Source organism: Belonocnema kinseyi, chromosome 8 (assembly GCF_010883055.1).
Source record: "Belonocnema kinseyi isolate 2016_QV_RU_SX_M_011 chromosome 8, B_treatae_v1, whole genome shotgun sequence".
In the NCBI taxonomy this organism is placed as follows: Eukaryota; Metazoa; Arthropoda; class Insecta; order Hymenoptera; family Cynipidae; genus Belonocnema; species Belonocnema kinseyi.
The window spans coordinates 125,875,070-125,880,125 of record NC_046664.1 but is presented as its reverse complement, the minus strand read 5'-3'; the positions used below and the strand labels follow the sequence as shown (position 1 = coordinate 125,880,125).

The 5,056-nt window shown below is 30.5% G+C and overlaps 1 protein-coding gene across 1 annotated transcript in view; it reads right to left on the bottom strand.

The window, feature by feature from the left end:
* Positions 1 to 5,056, bottom strand: part of LOC117177652 (microtubule-associated protein Jupiter) — a 197,632-nt gene that overhangs the window by 127,993 nt on the left and 64,583 nt on the right. The gene's annotated exons all lie outside the window — the stretch shown is intronic.

Here is a 5,056-nt window from a genome sequence, read left to right as displayed (position 1 = left end):
CAACGTTTACAACGAAATTTTTTTTTTTTATAAAACGCTCGAGACCTAAAATTGTATCGTTTTAAATAGTTCCATTTGATGTAAGAAGAAGCCCTTGTCAGTTTCATTCCCCTACCACTTAAGAATCACCTCCAAACTCATCCCCTAAGTACTAAAAAAAATCATAAAAATTCCCCTAACTTCAAGACCTAAATGTTATTGTTTTAAATGGTTCAATTTAATTTTTATTGAAGTTAAAAACAGTTTCATCCCCCTAGCACTCTAGGATCACCCCCAAATTCATCCCCCAAACATTAAAAAAATTATTAAATATCACCTAATTTTGAGACCTAAAATTTTATTCTTTTAAATGGTTCCATTTAATGTCCAAAAAATACGATAAACACGATTTCTAATTGCTGAAAAATAAAATCCCGAATTCAAAAAGATACGGAAATAAAACTTACCTACCTATAAAATTTCCGAATTATACAGATACCAAATTATTCCATTCCCACAAATATTTCAATTCCCGAAAATTAGAATTTCCGAGCATAATTAATTAATTGTTAGACACCTATGTCTTAAATTACAAATAAAACAATCTATTTAATTATTCAATAAATAACAAAAGATACATTTCTAATTATTTCCGGCAATTTCAAATAAAGGCAAATTAAAATTTTTAAATTTGGAATATGTGTGTGAATTTATTAATTTGCTTCTTGTTTTGTAATACAGTACTTCATAGTTTTGATATTTTTAAATTGTGCATTTTATAATTCGGGATTTTATTTCTTTGCATTTAAGGGCATGCTCTTCAGTGGCCACGTGACCAAGCTAGTCCCCGGTTATGAACTTTTTTTTTGGTGTTCACTGTGTCCACACGGATTGAGATATCGTGTTTAAAATTTGACAGATAAAATAAAAAGCACTAAAGAACGCTTGTATGCATCAGTATATTGGTAATTTTAAAGAAAGTTTATTTATAAATTGATGGAATTGGATATTACCATTCGAGTTATAGCACTTAACAGATCATTTTCGGTTTGATGCATTTTAGATTTTTTGATTCGCTCATATTGAGCACTGACACCAATTTTATACTAAATCGTCTAAGCCTTGAAAAAAATTAATATAAGCAATAAAATTTGCACATTCGTTGCATATCAACAAATAAGTATCTGCACACACGTAACCTATCATTATTTTTTGGGCATTTATAGCGATTTCTAGCGGAGAAAAAAAGAAACTTAGAACTTCGATAAAGTCGAGATCAAGTGACTAAGTTCTTTCACGAAATTTCTGTGTATAGAGAATGAAATGATTTTAATTTTTTTTGGTCCTCACTACGTCCACACGAATTGAGATATCGTGTTCAGGATTTACGAAGTTATACAGATAGCACTAAGGAACGTTTGTATATATCAAAATGTTTATAATTACGAAGAAAGATTTCTAGTAACATACTATAGGAATAGGAAATAAACTTTTAACGACGATAAAGTAGATGCCTCGATTTAAAAAATCGAGGAACATCTTAGATACTCGAAAATCCGTGAAAGTACTAGCTTGAGAAATGTGCATCTTCAGAAAATAATTAAAATTTTTTAATGGTTATATATTCTTGTGGATTTTTTGTACTGGTGTAAAACAATTCTAAGTCAAGAATTATGGAAGTTGGTTGGAGAACTCCGACGAGTAAATTTGATCACATTTCTGGTGTGACTTTGTTTCCAATTTGAAATTTATCTTTTATTTTTCCAATTCCATCAATTTATAAATAAACTTTCTTTAAAATTACCGATATATTGATGTATACAAACGTTCTTTAGTGCTTTTTATTTTATCTGTCAAAGTTTACACACGATATCTCAATTCGTGTGGACACAGTGAACACCAAAAAAAAAGTTCATAACCGGGGACTAGATTAGTCACGTGGTCACCGAAGAGCATGCCCTTAAAAATCTTGTCGTTATATTAAATTTGGCACATTTTACAATTCGTTAATTTAGATTTTCGGCAATTATTTTTTTCCGTTAATTTCTGTATTTGTTATTTTTACATTCTCATCAGAGAAGGTATTCGATTTTTGTAAAATATGACCCCTCCCCCATTTTTTTTTGGTCAAATGGCAACGTTTTGAGACCCCCAGAATACGAAAAAAAGGTTTTTGCGAATGTGTCTGCCTGTCAGTCTATCTTAATGTATGGGGGATGATTTTGGAGGTGATCCTAGAGTGGTTGGGAGATAAAACTGTTTTGGGGTTATTTAGACATTAAAAGGAACCATTTAAAAGAATAAAATTTTAGGTCTCAAAGTTAGGGGATTTTGAATGATTTTTTTAGTGCTTAGGGGGTGATTTCGAGGGTGATCCTCGAGTAGTCGGGGGATGAAACTGTTTTGGACTTTTTTCGACATTAAATGAAGCCATTTAAAAGAATAAAATTTTAAGTCTCAAAATTAGGGTATTTTTAATGATTTTTTAATGTTTGGGGGATGATTTTGAGGGTGGTTCTAGAGTTCTAGGAGGGTGAAACTGTTTTTGACTTCAATAAACATTAAATTAAATCATTTAAAAAAATAAAATTTTAGGTATGGAAGTTAGGGAAATTTTAATGATTTTTTTAGTACTAAGGGGATGATTTTGGGGGTGATCGTTGAGTCTTAGGGGGATGATATTTTTTTTGACTTCAAAAAACATTAAATGGGACCATTTAAAACAATAATATTTGAGGTCTGGACCTTAGAGGAATTTTATTGATTTTTTAGTGCTTAGCGAATGATTTCGGGGGTGATACTTGATTGGTAGGGGGATGAAATTGTTTTGAAGTTGTTTCATTCAACGATTTTTTATTCAAATGATCAATAATTTACACGTATAAAATGGAAGCTAGTAACACTTCTCAACTGAACAATTTTAATGTAAATGCAATTAAACTGCCAAATTATAAATGTTAAACTTTTGTAACTTGTAGAGTTCAAAGATTCAGTTCCAAAAATATAAGTCCACGTTATCATTTTCAATGCTTTAAATTGAAGAATTAATCAATGAATTAAAAAATGTTCAACATTATACCATTTTAAGCAATTTTAAATTCTAGTTCCAGCTCCAAATTGGTTAAAAATGAAAAATTCCCTCTTTAAATCAGAAATTTTAAATCTTTTCGAAAAACTCCCTGTTCAAATCCACAATTTTAATTCTTTTCGAAAATTTTCCATTTCAACTAATTGTAAGAATTAGAATTTTTTTTAATTCCCTGTTCCAATTCATAAATTTCTTTGAAAAACGCAATTTTCCATGGGGAATGGTTATTTTCGTAGATAAATTATAATTCCAGCTCAGAATTGGTTAAAAATTCCCTGTTCAAATTCCAAATTTCAATTATTTAAGAAAATTCGTCGTTTTCACTTAGAAGTAAAATTCTTTTAAAAAAATCCCTTTTAAAAAGAAGAATTTCAATCCTTTACGAAAATGTTGAATTTCAACTAAAAATTAGAATGTTTTTTTATAATCCCCTGTTCCAGTCAGCTATTCATTCAGAATTGTTGTGCTTCTGGATGAATTCTAGTTCAAACTCAAAATTGGTTAAAAATTAAAAATTCCTTGTTTAAATCCGGAATTTTAATACTTTTCGAAAATTCTTCGTTTCAATTAAGAATTAAAATCTTTCTTCTAAATTCCCTCTTCCATTTCATAATTAAATTTTTTTTCAAATATCCCGTTTTAACTTAGAATTAGGATTCATTCTTTTTAAAAAACTCCATTTTCTAGCTCGGAATTTGATTTAAATTTTAAAGCTCCCTGTTCCAACACAAATTATAATTCTTTTAGATAAATACCAATTTCCACACATAATTGGTTAAAATGAAAAAATTACCTACTTGAACTCAGTTCAAATGAGAAGTTATTTTAATTTTAAATAGTTTAAAAATCCTTAAAGTGCTTCGAAATTTTATTTCAAAATATTAAGACATCTATAGGCTGTTCTACATTTTTTCAAATTTACTGGAAATGTTGTAAATCGTTATAAATCTTTTTAAATAATCTCTTAAAATTAGTTTATTAAAAAAAAATCATTTTCAATTTTCCTAGGAAATGTTTTTTTATTCTCCTGAAGCCTGTCAAAATTCTTAAAAAGTTTAAAAATTTTTTTTATCTAAAACTGCTAAAATCTATATTTTGTTTTTAATTAGACCGTGAGCTATTTGCACCGAAATTTGTGTACGAATACACTGGTAGAAAAAAAGTAGTAGTCACACCGATAAATGAAAGTTTTTCCCTCTGCAACTGAAGTGTGTTATTTCACATCTCTAACGGTGTGAAGTTCGGTGTCGAACGTGAGAGCGTACTTTTTTTTATCTCAGCAAGTGCAATCATTGACAGTTGTTGCGCCATTCCGGTGCGGAAGACCGTGTGAAGTGGTTATAAAAGAGCCGGTGTAGAATCAGAGTGCGCTCAAATGGAATGCGCTGATCCTCACACTCTACAGTTGTAAAAATATGAAATTTACCACAGTTCCGTGCGATAATCTAGCTTGTTCGATAAGGGGCCGTCCATAAATCTCGTGATGGCTGTGAGGGAGGGGGGGGGGGTCCATACAATCATCCTGGTCGATCACATGAGAGAGAGAGGGGGGGGATTAGCAAATTAATCTCGTGATATTTCATATTATTATATTTTCAATATTTTAGGAGAATTTCACAGTGTTGGGGAATCAGATCTCTGTTAAAAAATAAAGACTGAAATTTTTACTGCATTACTTGCTAATAAATATTTTTTTAAATAATTTTACATAAAAAGTTTAACGATAGAAACAACATTATTATAGAATATAATTGAAGGCCGTGAAAGCCAACTGTTTTGAGAAAAACATCTCGTATGTTTGAAATGAGTTGAATATGAGTAAACATATATTACCACGAATTCGCGCTTCGGAGTTTTTCCAGAAAAGCGTCCGCATACGAAAACAAGCAAACGGTAAGGCTGCCCACATCGAGTCGAGTTCCGTGCAGGCTCAAACTTGCACGTCTAGTGCACTGGCTATCGATGTTCAACTCTTTCATACACCAGTTG